The sequence below is a fragment of the Nannobrachium achirus genome (assembly GCF_963921795.1).
Source record: "Nannobrachium achirus genome assembly, chromosome: 24".
Taxonomy (NCBI): Eukaryota; Metazoa; Chordata; class Actinopteri; order Myctophiformes; family Myctophidae; genus Nannobrachium; species Nannobrachium achirus.
This window is the reverse complement of record NC_137831.1, coordinates 38,686,166-38,704,309: the sequence shown is the minus strand read 5'-3', so window position 1 is coordinate 38,704,309 and position 18,144 is coordinate 38,686,166.

Sequence of the window (18,144 nt, the reverse complement as noted above, 5' to 3'; positions counted from 1 at the left end):
GAGAAGGGGGGGGGGACAAGCAAATATCCCCCCCCAACCGTCTCATCTTCTCGCCTAGGGCTGTCACGATTATGACATTTTACATGACGATTAATTGTCACTCAAATAGCGATTTAATTGTATTTTTGTCTTTGACAATTACATTTCTGTTTGGATTTTAGGCTTTGAACTGAAGTTGCACATGGTAGATAACCTAAATATATACATAGAAATTACTGACATATTTGACACTGAACTTTACACTTAAAAAAAGAACACTAATAGTGGAAATAGCCGATCTACAAGCACACAACGCGTCGCATCGCGACGCGCTGTGAGCTTGTAGATCGGCTATTTCCACTATTTTTGACATGTTTTTTTAATATATGAACAATGTTCAACATGGGAACGATTATGACTATTATGATAAATAATCGCGATTACGTCAAATAATCGAGTTTAGACGATTATGTAATAACTGTGACAGCCCTATTCTCGCCGCTTCGTTACCTCGCTCCCTGGCCTCCAGCCAGATCTTGCCGGGTCCGAACGGCGCCAGGCCGCCCACCTCCAGGAAGAAGAGGCCGCCGTTGTGGCCGAAGTTCCGCACGCTCCTCAGGGGCAGCGTGACGGAGGGCGCGTCGCCGCCCGCCGCCGCATTGCCCGCCAGGAGGACGATGGAGCTGGCAGAGAGGCAGAGGCAGGCGTCCCCCGCCATGCACATGGACAGACCCAGACCGCACGGCTTCACGCTGGTGGACCACACCTTAAAGGGGGGAAATACCACTCATTTTCAACATTCAACTATGCAGTTTATGTAGTTTAGAGCTGTTGTGTGGAAATTAGGCCTGTCACAAATATTACATAATCGTCTAGTTGCAATTATTTGACATAATCACAATTATTTTGTCATGATCGTTTCCATGTTCCATGTCAAATATTTTCTAAAATATCGTTGTGATCGCGTTGTGTAGATCAGGGGTTCCCAAACGTTTTTGTCTCAGGGCACCCCATAAATATTTTTTTAATCCGAGGCACCCCTACATTATAATTTTCACTCCCAGCACCTTATATGTATAGCATATCATCGTTGTCGGGTGGAAACCTTGTATGTCGGGTCCATTTGGTTTCATTTGTATACTGTCGGAGTTACATACTTGTAAGGGTCAATTTAGACCTCCCAAAATGATCTTGTTTCTTTTAGCTTTTGTTACCTTGTAGGTGGTTGTAGTGTTAAGTAACTTGAAAAATAACCATAAAAAAACAACATGAAAAAGAATTGTGATAAGATTGTGTATCGTGATACTGCTTGGAAAAATATCGTGATATAGAATTTTTCCATATCGCCCACCCCTAGCTGCAACAGTGGGACTGTTTCAGCAGGGAACTCAACATTTGAGTTCCCAGCTCCCCCGGGCTCCCCCAGAGTTATTGTCGAAGTGTCCTTGAGCGAGACTCTGAACCCCTAGTTTCTCCCGGTGAGCAGGTCGGTGCCTTGCATGGTTTCCTCCACCATCGGTGTATGAATGTGTGTTAATGGGTGAATGTAATGCACAATCTCTGTAAAGCGCCATGAATAAAGGCACCATATAAATGCACCATTTACCCACAGGTTGAAAACCACAGGTTGAAAACCATCAGGAGAACAGACAGAGAGAGACAAGAGACGAGTCCTGTACCTCTTTGAAGAAGGTGTCAGAGGCCAGGGTGCAGTAGCCATCATCCTCTCTATCAAACGACTCCCCCTGGTGGCCACTGGGCATCTCGCCTCCATCTCCAGGCTCCCGTTGCCCGCCTATCCTCTCCTCCTCCACCTAATCAGGGGATATTATCAGAATACTGTAAAAAAAATGTACTGTAAGACAAAACATTGATTATAGTAAATTTACCCCATTGATTCCCGATCCGGAATCAATGGGGGTAAATTCATTGTAATCAAATTATTGTCTTAGGAGTGCGACAAAAAACTAAAAATATTATTGAGGGGTGAACTACTCCTTTAATGCCATCATAAACCTACCCCCTCCCCTTTTACCATACACACCCAACACCCAACACTGTGGGTGTGGCTAACTTCAGCTGGGTCGCCACCCACCTGACAACCAGGCATACTTAATGAACTGACACATAAAAAACATTTTAAAACTTTCTGTACACTTTTTTGGAAAGAAATCTTCCTCCTAGTAATATCACAAAACCTGATGATAATGTTTTAGGAGAGAAAAGAATCATGGCAACCCATCTTTAAATACCCCCTGACCAGTGGCGTGATATGGATTTTAGAAGTGTGGGTCCTCTAAATTCATGACGTCATGCGCGCACGCTGTTTTTATTGTTAATTAGTGTGTGCATATGAGGCGCGCGTGCGTGCAGCAAAATAAGTGTGGGCTCGCCGGGCCCACGCGAGCACATTTCATCTCACCCCTGCCCCTGACTAACCAGCCTCTTGATGTCCAGGTACCACTTGCACTGGTCGTCCTGGTCCTCCGCCACCAGAACCACCGTCTGACCCCTGGCGTACAGCGTCACCGTGTGGCCGTTCAGGCAGTTGTCATTCTTGGTCACTCCCAGGCAATGGCACAAGTAAACGATCACCCTGCGACACATGGAAGACATTTTCCGTTAGTGTTTTCCGTTACACAGGGTCACTAACTTTTCAGGCTGCGACCCCTCCCCAAAATAATCAAATTTGAACTGGCCAACTGGGGTACATATCGTGAAAATAGCTGAAATACAATGTCAAAATGTTGAGATTGACTCTTTTTCACCTAATATTAAAAAATGTGGTTAATTTGGTATTAAAAAGGTCTTAAAGGTCATTACATTGTCACTTAAATGTGCAGATACCCTGTACTCACTTATACTGTATGTTGGTTTGTTTGCTGTTGAGCGAAAACATTTTTTTTTTTATATTAAGCCAATCATCTGGGGACCCACTCAAAATGATTTGGGAATGAATATGAAAGAGGGGTTGCTAGTAAGTAAAAATCATTACAAAGGCCTGCTTCAGAACGTGAGAACATTTCCAAAAAGGCACAAGAAGACACAGAACTTGTCAGCATTTGTCAGACGTCAATTTCATTCCTAGGTTCAAAAAGCCCCACCTTCTACTACTGGATCCAAGCGGCAGGGTGTGACTGGCGGACGCCCGCGCCGCGGCAAACTCCTCCTCGCTCGCGTAGCTCTCCAGCCGGCCGGGCCCCGTGTGACTCCCCTCCCTCAGCACGAAATACGTCCTGACGGGCTGCTCCGACCCCCTCAGGTACCCTCGTCGCACCACGTCCCTCTCCTCCGCTGGGGGTCGCTCGGAGGGCTCCGGGTTTGCAGGGGCTGCGCCGGCGAAGGTGGGCAGGGTGCAGTAAAGCCCCCTGTAGGTGCTAGCTTGTGCCACCCCGCGCCCGTGGTTCCCCCCGCCAGGCCCGCCCTCCGGCTGGTCCGGGCGACCGCTTGCCGGCTCGCGCTCCATCGTCCACCCGTTGTTATGGCCTTGCTGCTGGAGAGAAGAGACTGCATTACATTTGACTCCATTGTTGTACTATTATTGTTGTTCCAAATCGACCCTTAAAGGAGTAGTTCACCCCCAAAATGACTTTTTTTCTATTGATTAGTCACGCCATGGAGACTAGAGTTCAATAATATTTTTAGTTTTTTGTCGCATTCCTAAGACAAAAATGTGATAACAATAAATTTACCCCCATTGATTCCGGATGGGGACCCGTATCGAAACGGGTCCCCATCCGGAATCAATGGGGGTAAATTTACTCGAATCAAATTTTTGACTTAGGAATGTGACAAAAACCAAAAAATATTATTGAACTCTACTCTCCATGGCATGAGTAATCAATTAAAAAAAAGTCATTTGGGGGGTGAACTACTCCTTTAACTCTGAGTGTACAAATGGAATCAAAACACACAAATATATAAACACAAAAGCTATACAGGCAGACAACATACACTTTTTTCCACCCATCGATTACTCTGTCTACTCAGTACGTAGTCTTGAATGGCCAAGGGGAAGCTAAATGAGCTATACTTTTACACTCTCAGTAGGGTCACGATTATGACATTTTACATAAGGATTCACATAATTCAAATAATTGCGATTAACAATTTAATTGTGTTTTTTGTCGTTGACAATTGGCTTGTAGGCTTTGAAGTTGCACATGGCAGATATGACACATAACCCAAATACTATACAAAGAAATGACTGACATATCTGACAACTTTATACTTAAAAACGAACATTGATAGTGATGCGACGCGTTGTGAGCTTGTAGATCTGCCATTTCCATTATTTTTGAACATATGAACATTATTCAACATGGAAACGATTGTGACCATTATGACAAAATAATTGAGATTATGTCAAATAATTGCGATTATTGCGACGATTATGTAATAATTCTGACATGACTAACTCTGTTAAATAATGCTCATACACTTGAGTTAAATTAATCTCAATCTACACATTTATTTAAAGTTAAATCAATCCCAATCTATACTTGAATCTACTATTTGTTTGTTCTATTCACATCAATCCACAGTCCACACAATTGTTCAATCTACACAATTGCAGAATCTCAATTTAGTTCAATTAAACCTCTTTTAGTGTATGGTGGGTTAGGGTCCCAGATCGCCTGCACATCATATCATTTGGAGGTACATGCACTGGTGTAATTAAAGTAACTAAGTACATTTACTCAAGTACTGTACTTAAGTACAAAGTTATGGTACTTTTACTTTACTAAAGTATTTCCAATTTTCAATACTTTTACTTCTACTCCACTACAACTCAGAGGCAAATATTGTATTTTTTTTTACTCCAGTACATTTATTTGAAAACTTCAGTTAATGGTTACTTTGTAGATTTAGATTATTATTACGAAACATACTTCAAAATATTTGTATACATTTGAAAACATAATGATTACTTTTACTTTTGTTATTTGAGTACATTTTGATGTAAATATACATTTGTACTTTTACTCAAGTAGGCCTACATTTTGAATTGCACACTTTTACTTTGCAGTATACATTGCAGTATTGATACTTTTAGTGAGTACTTTTTCCACCACTGCATGTGGTCCATCCAACAACAATCATGCATGTATATATCATGGAAGTCATTGTGTGTACACAAACAAACATGATGACTAACGACCTGCAATGATGATACCACCTGTTTGCAGCTCTTCAAAAGTAGTGTGACATCTACAAATGAACACAATCCGTGCATAGAATTAGTTTTACCGTTTGTTTCTGACTGTTTGTTAGTTTGTTTGTTAGTCTTGTCAGCCAACAGACAAACACGCAGCTGATTTCTCTCCTCCAGTTCCAAACTTCTTCTATCACGTGACCACCATGCACATCATCATCACCATCAACAACACAGCGTGCACTTGCCTCTTTGCATCCCATAGCCGGAAGAGACGCTCGCGCTGTGATTGGCTCCCATGTTTCAATGGTTTCCAGTGGAAATAAGCCTGGTGATCAGGCTTGTCAACTCTCCTGGATCTCCCAGGAGTCTCCTGGATTTTGAACCCCTCTCCTGGGAGTCTCCTGGATTGGCAAATCTCCTGGATTTCTCCTGGATTTTGTATCAAACCCCCAAAATTCACCAGAACACAGGAAATGACATCTACTATGTTAAAAAAATTCGGGGGGAGGACCCCCAGACCCCCCGCTTTAGGGGTGGGGGCAATGCATGCAAGAAAGACCATACAGATATTCACTTAAGTAATGACTTAAAGATGAGAAATCATTATTAAAGATGTCCCTTTGCTTCAGTCATCAAATCTGTACACCAACATTTGGCATTTAAAGGCTGAAATTGTACCCATGCTAGTAAAGCAAGCCTGATAAAAGTATCAAACATGCACAAAATTCACCAGAACACAGGAAAATATATCTATTAATAAGTTTTGGGGAGAGGACCCCCTAGACCCCGGTTGGGGAGTTCCGCGCACCCCTCAAAAATAAATCTCCTGGATTCTGACAGTCCAATGTTGACAACCCTGCTGGTGATGCGAGGTTACAGTGGAAATAAGCTTAGTCTTTTCATGGATCTCCTTTTAGTAGACCTTGTACCAGTGAACTGTACCGTCATGAAACTGTACCTTTTCCTATGCAAACTTCTAATAAAGTCTTCAATCAATCAATCAATGTTGGCTCCTCATCGGTTGTCAGGGGCAACAGCTGACAGCGTATCAAAGATCATCGTCCTGGAGATAAACTACAAAATGAACTAGAAAGAAAAAGTAGAAACTACAATGCCTACCTACATTTATTGTATTGATTACTCACACCATGGATACTTGAGTTCAATAATATTTTATTTTATTATTATTTTCGCATTCCCAAATAACTGATGGGGACCACATCAGGAAACAATGGAGGTAACTTTACTATAATCGTGTGTGTGTGTGTGTGTGTGTGTGTGTGTGTGTGTGTGTGTGTGTGTGTGTGTGTGTGTGTGTGTGTGTGTGTGCCTGAAGCCTACTGTGACTTTGCTGCTCTGTTGACCTTGTCACTCCAGCGCTACCGCGGCGCCATCTAGCGGTGGGTGTCAGAAAAGCACCCATAGTGTCTGTCATATGATCTATTTTTGGGACTTTGATTGATTGATTGATTGATTGATTGATTGAGTGATTAATTGAATACTTTATTAGCAGTTTGCAGAAGAAAAAAAGCACAAGAAAATACAGTTTGTAATACAAGGTCTGCTGAGAGGATTTTAAACCCAAGAAAGCACTATGGCTTGTGTCCATTGTGGTCATTTGTACTCAATTCATTGAGACATTAAATGACAGACAAATAATACTATGCAAAACGTCATAACAGTCAGAAATCAGACATAAAAATTATCAACAGTAAACACTAACAACTCAGGCCGTTTTAGAGTAATACAATATAATTATGTTACCATGCCAATCAGCAGGGGGCAGCACAGATGTTCAGTTTGTTGACTGAAAGCCTCTCCCTGAGGCTCATTCAAGTTCTTAATGTAAATGGTGCATAAATAGGGCCCTTACCCAAGGCGCTTACAGAGATTACGCATTACATTCACTCATTCACGTTAGTAATCTATATCATAACGTTATACATGATGATACATTTGTAACAAGGCGAACCATTAGGAAACCTTTTAAGGATCCAGCTAGTTATCATTTTAACTGTTTAGACTTCCTGCTTCCTAATAACTGATGAAGCAGTATATATGTGACATACACACATACTTAATCAACACTTTATATTAAAGGAGTAGTTCACCCCCAAAATGACTTTTTTATTTTTTGCTATTGATCACTCATGCTATGGAGACTTGAGTTCAAGAATACTTTTTGTTGCATTCCTAAGCTAATAATTTGATTAGCCTACAATAAATGTACCCCTGGGGTCAAATGGTCAATCAATTATTATCAATCAATTATTTCCTTGTAAGTTGTATTTTCTGTTTTGACATAATGTAATAAGCCGGACCTCAAAGTAAAAAAGCTATTATGCAAAGATGGAGTTATACTGTTATTCATTAGGTGTAGGCCATAAAAATTCTAAATTTCAACAAAAAAAGGTTAGGAATTATTCAATGAATGTGCAATGGATCTAGAATAAATTAAAGTTTCATAAAAAGATATGGACATTAACTTTTACACAATATATATTTTTTAGATGGATCTGTATAGCTACTGTACGTAAGATCCTTCATCAAAGTGTCATCATCAGTGACACACACACAGATAGTCCGGGCATTTCGGGCAGTATGTTGATGGAATCGTGCACTTTATGAAAGAAGCATTACTTTTGGCACACAGTTAGAACCTGCCATATGGAACATTTTTGGCTATAGGGACATGGCAGATTTATCTTGGGAAACATGTGGGAGCCAATCAAAGTTGGCGTCTCAGACTTTACTATAAAGTAAAATAATACAAAAAATAAATATGCTTTAAGTAGCACGTGAGGGGTCAAGCTTTCCTGCGGGCGCACCGGATGGTTGCTGACAGCATTATAAGGAGAACTCCTTCTAACGCTACCAGAGCAAGTAGATAAGTAGATAAGTGACTGAACTTACTACTTGTAAGAAAACTCAGCAATGCCCTTTCCTCGTTCTCCTATGGATATGCTGAATCACAAATAACTCACCTGTGTGACTGATACAAGCTGCTCCAAGGTATAGAATAGATTATAGGGCATTTTATCACGAGAATCAGCCAATCAGAAGCAAGGATTAAGGAACATTCCTGTCGCAATTTAAACACTCATCTATTAATTCAACATTTATTTTAAAAATTCAGAGAGATCATTGAGGGAGACCCTCATTTTACAATGATGCAGAGAGAGTACACATTGCATGCGGGTAATGCACGGTTAAAGGAGTAGTTCACCCCCAGAATTCTATCCATTACTCCTCCCATGGAGACTTGATTTTTCTTTATTTTTTTGTCACATTCCTAACAATAATTTTATTATAATAAAGTCACCCCCCCATTGATGCATTTGTCTCTCCATCTGGAATCAATGGCCAATAGACGCCGGGGTATTCAGTTTAAGATCTTGTTGCAAGAGGTTCCAAGAATCCGGTGCACCAATGCTGAAAGCAGTCTCTCCCGGGTTCAGATTTGGCAAAAGGAACAAGAAGGACTAGCCATTCACTAGAGCGCGTTAGATGTCACTGGGTTTCTATATCAGCATATCATGAACTTGACAGGGATGTCACAAACAGTATTAAAATGTTTTATTGTTATAACTTGATTACAACTATGTAATAATGAACGGTATTAAAGAAATAAAGATACAATGATAAAACAAGTGACAAAATTACTTCCAAGTGTCTGTATTAGAGGTATTACCGATAACAATTCTGATACCCATAACAATACAAGACGAGTATGTAATTTAAAAAATATATAATAATAATCTAGGACAGTGTTTCTCAAAGTGGCGTCTAGGGACTCTCAGGGTGCTTTAGTTTGAGGGTTCCAAGTGGACCCTTAAGCCTCTATCAGAGTCCAGGGTGAAGAGCTATTCACTTCACCGCGTTGTAGTTTCCTAGCTATCACTTGGGCTTTGTTATGTATTTTTAGGTGATAGCTAGAAAACTGCACCACGGTGAAGTGAATAGCTCTTCACTCTGGACTCTGATAGACGCTTTAAGCCCTTATCAGAGTCTGAGGTGAAGAGCTATCACCTCAACTTTTAGGTGATAAACTATCACCTAAAAATTTGATGGCCATCATAGTCACAGACTCACGGTGAAGTCATATCACCATGCCTCTAAAACCAGGGGGCACACTGATTGATCTAGATCGACCAATCAGTGAACAGAGTGATGGGGAGATGTCTGAAAGTAAAAACAGAGGAGAGATGTCTAGGTCCGCTGTGATGTCTCTTCACCGCGGCTAATGACATGATGTTGTAGTTTTCTGACTTAAAAAAGACTACACCACGGTGATAAACCATCACCACGGACTACACTCTGGTAGGGACTTTACAGGTCTGTAACTCTGAGAGTGTACAGATAGAACCAAATGAAAAAAAAAAGGATATAGAACTTGTATGTCATGAGCTGATGAGCACTTTAAACATTTTCATATAAAGTAGTAGGGCAACATTAAGGGAAGCATTTGGAATACAATATAAGTCATTACTGTAAATTACATACACTATCTTCATCTGATAAATTATGTGCTATCACTGATACCAACGTTTTAGGCAGTATCGGCAGCTTTTCCATATCTGGTATAGGCATCGGAACAACTCTGTATCTCTCAGGTATTTTCACAAGCATAATTACACATTAAAACAATATGCTGCACACTTATCCAAAACATTATCAAACATAGCCCAGCTTTGGTAAAGGGATACTGTAAATGTTGATTCTGTTTCCTAATTTACCGTATTCACTTTCTTTTTCTCACGCTATAAGTTGACGTCTAAAAATAAGTCCTTTTGCACACCTACTTGAAGGTAAAGGTCCCTAGGTGTAGGCCTTTTGTATGAAATAGACTCTTACATGGGCAATTGGCAGCCCGGGGGCCAAATGCGGCCACCCCACCTTCACTTAATGTGGCCTGCAGGTTAATATTCCAAAAATGCAAACATGACCCGCTTTGATTACTTCAGTCTATATTAGTAGCTATGACTAGTATCAAAATATTGTCTTTTTATCAAATATATATATACATGTATTTAAGTTCATAATGTTAACATAAGTATAATTAAAAGCATTCTAAGATCAAAATGTGTTGCACTGCGACAAATTTTGAGCTTGCAGATTGGCTATTTTTTGCTACTTTTGTGTGACAATGACGATGACGAAGTAGGGTATTAATTTACGAAAAAAGTTAGAATATGGAGATAAAAGGTTTCTGCCCGACAGTATATAGAATGTGGCCTTCTGGAGTAAGTGTGGAAATATAGAGGCCATCTCCATCATCAACATTGCCCACTTGATTGAGGGACAGACAGACAGACAGATAGATAGTCCCCCTTATTTAATTGGGGCGGTCTTTAACGATTTACAGTAGAAAGACTGATGGTTTTTTAATGTTCCATATACAGTAAAATACTTTCCACATTTTTCACAGCCAAAAGGCTTCTCTCCAGTATGAATTCTTTTGTGTACCAAAAGGTTAGACAACGCAGTAAAGCTTTTTCCACATTGTTCACAACAGAAAGGTCTCTCTCCACTGTGAATTCTCTGGTGTATTTTGAGATCAGAGGTTCTGTTGAACCTTTTCCCACATTGGTCACAGCTGTAAGGCTTCTGTCCAGAATGAATTCTCTGGTGTACTTTCAGATTTGTGATTCTCACAAACTTTTTCCCACATTGGTCACAGCAGTAAGGCTTCTCTCCAGTGTGCATTCTCTGGTGCTTATTTAGATTACCTCTTGTAGCGCATCTTTTCCCACATTGGTCACAGCAATAAGGTTTTTCACCGGTGTGAATTCTCTGGTGTTCTGTGAGATTTGTCCGTCCAACGAACCTTTTCCCACATTTGTCACAGCCATAAGGTTTTTTTTCTCCTCCAGTATGGATGAGCTGGTGTTTTTTTAAACTGGCAAGCATAGTGAAAAACCTCCCACATTGTGCACAGCCAAAAGGCTTCATTCCAAAGTGCTGTCTCGTGTGTGTCACAAGGTAAGACTTTGTAGAGAATCTTTTCCCACACTGGTCACAGCTGTAAGGCTTTTCACCAGTGTGAATCCTCTGGTGTACTTTATAACCAAACATTGTAGTGAAGCTTCTCCCACACTGGGGACAGCTAAAAGGCTTTTCTCCAGTGTGACATCTTTGGTGTTGGTTGAGTTGACTTAATTGAGTAAAGCTTTTCCCACACTGGTCACAGCTGTAAGGTTTCTCTCCAGTATGGATGCGCTGATGAGCTTTAAGATTGTTACGAACATTAAAACGTTTCCCACATTGTTTACAGTCAAAAGGCTTCGCTCCAGTGTGAATTATTTTGTGACTTCTGAGAGTGGACATTGCAGCAAAGCTTTTCTCACATTGATCACAGGGGTAAGGCTTCTCTCCAGTGTGAGTTCTCTGGTGTTGTTTGAGATGTGACTTTAGAGCGAAGCAACGCCCACACTGGTCACAACAGTAAGGTTTTTCTCCTGTGTGAATTTTCTGGTGTCTACTGAGGTTACCAATGCAACTGAAGCTTTTCCCACATTGGTCACAGCTGTAAGGTTTCTCGCCATTGTGAATCCTTTGATGTCTTTTTAGATGAGGCCTGTGAGCGAAACTTTTCCCACATTGGTCACAGCTGTAGGGTTTCTCGCCATTGTGAATCCTTTGATGTGATTTTAGACTAGACTTTTGAGCGAAGCTTCTCCCACACTGGTCACAGCAGTAAAGCTTTTCTCCCGTGTGAATTCTCATGTGTGTTTTGAGAGTATCACTTGTAGTGAACCTTTTCCCACATTGTTCACAGCAGTATGGCTTCTCACCAGTGTGAATTCTCTGGTGTATTTTGAGATGAGACTGTGAAATGAAGCTCGCACCACACTGGTCACAGCAGTGACGTCTTGGTTTAACCGAGGACGGGGCAGGACAGGTATCTGAGATAGAAAATGAAGAAATGATAGAGTTGATTTTATGCATACATCGGGCAATTCCATTTAACCCACTATTTTCCTATAATGGTTTGTGTAAAACAGGGGTCTTCAATGTTTTCAGGCCAGGGACCCCCAAACTGATGAGGAGATGAAGCAGGGACCCCCACAACTTTTTCATAGATTCCATTTAGTTTAATCGTTTGACAGCACAATCATCATTGTATTTTGGATTCATGTCAATTTGTGTTTTCAGATATTTCACCACTTGAACCGTCAATACATTAAAAAAAACTCAAATTTTCACTCTGTACTTAGTCTGCTCTTTTTCCCCTCTACACCAAACGTATTTGCCGAAAATAGCCGATCTGCAATTCTATCACTCAAAGTTTCTATCACTCAAAGATTTGGAGGACGCCCTGTAGTAGACCCCTAGGGTTCCCGGACCCCCTGTTGAAGACCCCTGGTGTAAAAGATTGAATCACTTTTTACTACACTTACTTGTATTCTGCCAGAGAGGCAGAGGATATTTCATGAATTGCAACAAGCAAAGACATTGGAATAAAAGTAGAAGAAGTGCTGCGTGGGTCCGTGAGTAGTACAATAGGCTGAAAACAGGTGCTCTTTGGAGAGGGTATGTAGATATTGAGGCAAAAAAGATTCTAGTTCCATTCCATTGTAACAGAAAACAGTGCACTGATAAAGTGGGGAACTAAGAAAAATCCAAGGCAGCCTCGTTTGGCCTTTATCAGGGTCCGCAGCGGACCCTGATGAAGGCCAAACGAGGCCGAAACGCGTTGGTCTTTTCTTTTAATGCTGCCATGAGCTGAATACATTTGTTTTTCTACCTTGAACTGAACGGAGCTGCCTTGGATTTTTCTTAGTTCCCCACTTTATCAGTGCACTGTTTTCTGTTACAATGGAATGGAACTAGAATATTTTTTGCCTCAAGCAAAGACATTGTTTTGATGCAGCCAATATTTGTATATTGCTCCTGTGTAATGTTCCTTATTTGCAATAAAAACTGCAATGGGAGCTCAATGGACCCTTTTTTCTAGTCCCGCCCATGGTTGTGCCCCTATTCACACCCATTGGTTGCTATTTCTTGGTTGGACAAGAATCTTGTCTCTCCATCCATTGTCTCTCCAATTGTCTATTTGAAATAACGTGTTTTTCAGTTGCTTCGTATTGATGTTCTGTGTATTCAATTCTTATTTTAAACTTAGTGTCGGTAAAAAGGAACATCTCAGGTGCAGTAAAGTGACTGAGCATATCATGTTTGTTGTTTTTTCCCTCCAAAAATGATGTTTCAGCAAATTCAACATAAACTAGAAGCAGTGCTCTTCCGAGCAGGTCTCCACCAGGGTGTGCGTCCTGGTGGTGCTACTGTATAATAGGCCAATGTAAAAAGGGTGGCATATGTTCTTCACCTTAGATCTTTCATGGCAATCGGACGATGCATGCATGATTTGAAGCATTGTGTTCCAAAAATGTGTTTTGCTAAAGTCTACCTAATGGTGGCGCTATAACAGGCCAATGTGAAAAAGGTAGCATTTGTTCCATGACCTAGTGGGAATATGTGTGGCAAATTTCACGGTAATCGCAAGCTGCGTTGATGATTTGAGGCATTTTGTTCAAAAGCGGAGCAATCCTGCAAAATTTGGAAGCTAATATTAGCCAATCAGGATGGAATATGAAATATCAGACTGATCGGACTTGATCACATGACTATAGAGATACTGTGTACCGATTTGCGTGATTTTTGCATAAAATCTCAAGGAGTAATATCCAAAAATGTGTTTTACATATGTCTGCCCAAAGGTGGCGCTATAAAAGGCTGATGTGAAAAATGCAGGGCAAAGGTTTATCCTTAGCCTCTAGGGAGTGTGCTTACAAAGTTTGAAACTGATCGGTGGAGTTATAGGTAAAACCACAAATCGGCCTGTTATAGTGCCACCATGTAAATGTCTGAATCTTGGCGGCCCTAGTTATATCTTCATTTCAAAATAATAGTCAAAACAAAAAATAACAGTGCACTCCCCTGAGCTGAGGTCCATAGCGTTGGAGTGTTCTCTCCAACGCTGTCGCTATGTTCCTCTACCTCCGCTCCGGCTTGGTAAAAGCCGAAAGTCTGTTCCGAAAATAACAAAAACTGTTCGCTACACACCAAACCAAAGGTATATGAGGGGAGTTGAAAGCTTACTCGCAGTCTGGGCCCCCCACCACATGCTTAAAATACATTTCGGCAAAATTAAAAATATTCCACTGGATGGAGACACTCTTCCTGGTTGAAGACTGACATTTGTATGAAACAGCGCTTCCAACGTCGCAGAGCTGATTAAACACCCAATGAGACTAATGCTCTGTTAATGCGGTCCTCTGACCTGCACAGCAGTAGTGAGTTGGCGCCGTGATGACGACGACAAATAGTTTTTTTGTCCCTAGAAATTTCACCCTAGAAATGTATTTTAAGCGTGTGGTAGGGGGCCCAGACTGCATCCACTAAGTAGAGTACGCTTTCAACTCCCCACATATATCTTTGTGTAGCTTAACTGGTTTTGTTATTTTCGGACCAGACAAGATGGTCTTCTGGTTTTGCCAAGCCGGAGCAGAGGTAGAGGAACATAGCGTTAGGGAGAACGCTCCTCTAACGCTATGGACCAGAGCTAAGGTCTCTTCCATGCCGGGTTACCTAGGTCACTGGTTCCCAAACTGGGTTGGGACCCATTTGTGGGTAATGGACACATTTTTATGGGTGTCTTAATGTTGTGTCCTACATTCTGTTTTTAATAATTATTATTTGAAAAGAGTTTCAAAAAACATTCCTGAAAAGAGGACCCCACTTTGAGAACCAATGCTCTATACCAGGGGTCTTCAACGTTTTCAGTCGAAGGACCCCTTAGTTGAGAGAGATGAAGCAGGGACCCCCACTACCTGTTAATAGATTCCATCTTTTGACAGCACAATGATAGCACAATCATCAGTGTATTTTGGATTCTTGAACCGTCAATGCTTAATAAACTTTACTTTTCACTCTGTACTTTGCCTAAAATAGCCGATCTACAAGCTCACAATGCCTCGCCTCGGGGAAAAACAATCACAAAAAGATTTGGAGGACCCCCTGTAGTAACTCTGAGGACTCCCTATGGGTCCCTGACCCCCTGTTGAAGATCCTTACTCTATACTTTGAATCATGCCGTTTACTTTTGTTTTGCTCACAAAAGCTTGAGTAGACCCTAACCCTTTTTCTAAAAACAATGAATGTTGGAGCTTGCACAAAAACAATTTTACCCACTTCCGTGTGTGACAATAAATTGATTCTCCAAATTGAAAGAGTATGAAACTTACCGAGGTCCTTTTTAATGGAAACAGCCCTGGATGGGTCTGAAGAGTTCATCTTCACCTTAAGTCTGGACTCTATAGACGGGTCTGAAATGAAGGAATTGAAAAATGACAGGCCAGTTCAGGATGAATTAACACATTTTAGCCAATCATTAACTCAACTCTTCCTTACAAGACTTTCCAAATAGTTTCCTAACAGACAGTAGGGAGTGTGTGTACAGTCACTTAAAGCCTAACCTATAATTGTACACTCCCAAATACCCTAGTTTTACATGCTTACATTGCACCGCACCAAAGCTTGTAGTTCTTAATGGGCCTGAAAATTAAGACCCGGCCCTAATTCGTTTATATTTTAGGCCTTACTTGGCCCGAAAACGATGGGTCGGGTCCAAGAAAAATTTGAGAACTCTATCATAGAGTATAAAAAATTATCTTTTATTTTTTTCGACTAATTAGCATAGATTTTAGGCAATACCCTACTACATTTGAGTACTCTAGCTTGTAGATGGGCCATTTTTATGAGCAAGTTGCAAATTGAGTTAAGCTGTTTAGTTTAATAATAACAAACGGCACGCCAAGGTCTATAATACAGTATTTCTACAGATTTTGCCCTGAAATCACGCAAAGCGGTACACGGTATCTCAACATGGATCTGTCCCATTTCCCATATTCCCCCGATTGGCTACCATTGCCTTCTAAAGTTTGTGTATGGACCTGACGGTCGCTTATCTCCCGATTTAGGGAGTTTTACTGTAAATAATATAGTATTTAGGTGTCGTTATTATTAGCTCTTATTAATCTCTTAATTAAAGAGATTGAGACGCTTTGTCCTGACGACTGTAGTAGTACATGGCTAAATCTCTATATTCCGACGGCCTGAAAATCCGACGGCAGAGGGGTCCGGTCCCCCCCTCATGTGCAGAGGTTGGCATGATTAAAATAATTAATGAATTAGCCTAAAAGTCAGCAAATAGCCAAATCTGAGCACATATCAATATATAAGGCCAAATCTCATTAAAACAATGTTTATAGATTAGAATCTTTACACACCTTGGCTTATTCTGCCAAATAATTAATTATATATTTCAAGTTCACTGCATGTGTACATTGTAATGTAGGTCATTTCAATTAAGCTCTCACTCACTCCAGTCCAGTCAGTGCTGGTATGAACAGAGCCAATAAAATGACATAGAGGCTATAGAATGGATCTTCAGCCAAGCAGTTGTGAATGAAAACATAAGCCTGTGCTTTCTTATTGTCCTCACCTCAAAGTATGAAGAAGGTAGAGACAGTGCACTGTGAGATGAGACCTTTTTGCTTTTGGACAGATGCAACCTCTCTCGCGTGCACTCTCTCCCGTTTTGCTTTTTGAGACAGAGCGACACACACACAAGCACACACACACATACATACATACAGTGTGTGTGTGTGTGTGTGTGTGTGTGTGTGTTGCGAGCGTCGTCATCCTCAGTCTACAGCTGCCTCTCCTCCTAGTTGAACAGCCTTTCAGACTTTAAGTCTCTCGGACTTTAAGGCCATCGGAAAAACACCACGCACCCGTAGTACATACCTATCCTGTACAACTTTACTACAGGCTGTAGCTTTGCAACAAGCAGTCCAGGTCCCTGGTCCATCACTTGCTGTTCCTCTGACATCGTTGAATATGTTCTGGAGGCCATCTTTCACGTTAGAGTAGATCTCTGGTCTGTGGAACACCAGGATTTATTTATTTATTAAGGCGTCATTCAGTTTGTATAAGATCACTAAACACATTAGTCCTGGTGTCTGTGTCCCTATCTTGATTTGAAAACATAATCGCAGATGTAAAAGCTAACAACAGCTGTAGCTTGTATTTCCATTACAGTAGGCAGTAGGGTAAAGCATTTACACTGGTAAAGATTTTTCTTTACCAGTGTAAATGCTTTACCCTACTGCTTACTGTAATGGAAATGTGAAAAAAGCTGCAGCATTGTAGAATGAATGCAGGAAATTGAGGGTGGGGATTCCAGCCCAGGGGGTCCCAAGAACAATGAGTTAAATACACATTAGCATCTAAATCAGTTTCACAAATTTAACAGACATTTGAAAATAGATGATCTGCAAGCTCACAACGCATCGAGATGCAGTGCTTGTAGATCAGCTTTTCTTCTTCTTTACATTGGGAATATTCCCGATGAGAATCTTGTATTGAGGTCTCTGGCACCTGGGGGTCCTTGACATTAAAACGTTTGAGAAAATATGACATAATAAAGATCTTGCTGTAGAATCACAATGTGACCTTACCTTACCTCACACACAGTTCTTTGACAAACAATTAAAATCTTCCACAAAATAATAGGGAAAGAGGGATAGCAAAGGAAAATCCTGAAAATGGTGTAGCAGTAACTTTGAAGGCTGGTTGAATAAGTTCAAACCAATAATCCCCCAGTAAGACGCTGTACACCAGGGACGTGCTGGCCATTGGGAAAAGCGGGACAACTCCCGAACGGCCGGTTAATTCCCGGCCGGTCCAGGCCGGCCATTTGGAAAAAATAAAAAATAAAATGTCGGCCTTCGTTCCATTTTGGGGGCTGTGCGGCCAACAAAGTAAATCGTCACTGTCGGGCAGACAAATGTATAAATGTTTTCTTCATCATATAAAGCCGTTGCACAAAAGTAGTGAAAACAGCAGATCTACAAGCACTGTGTGCTTGTAGATCGGCTGTTTTCACTAGTTTAAATAATTTTTAAAATGATAAATACAAAACAAACGGTTTTGGACATACA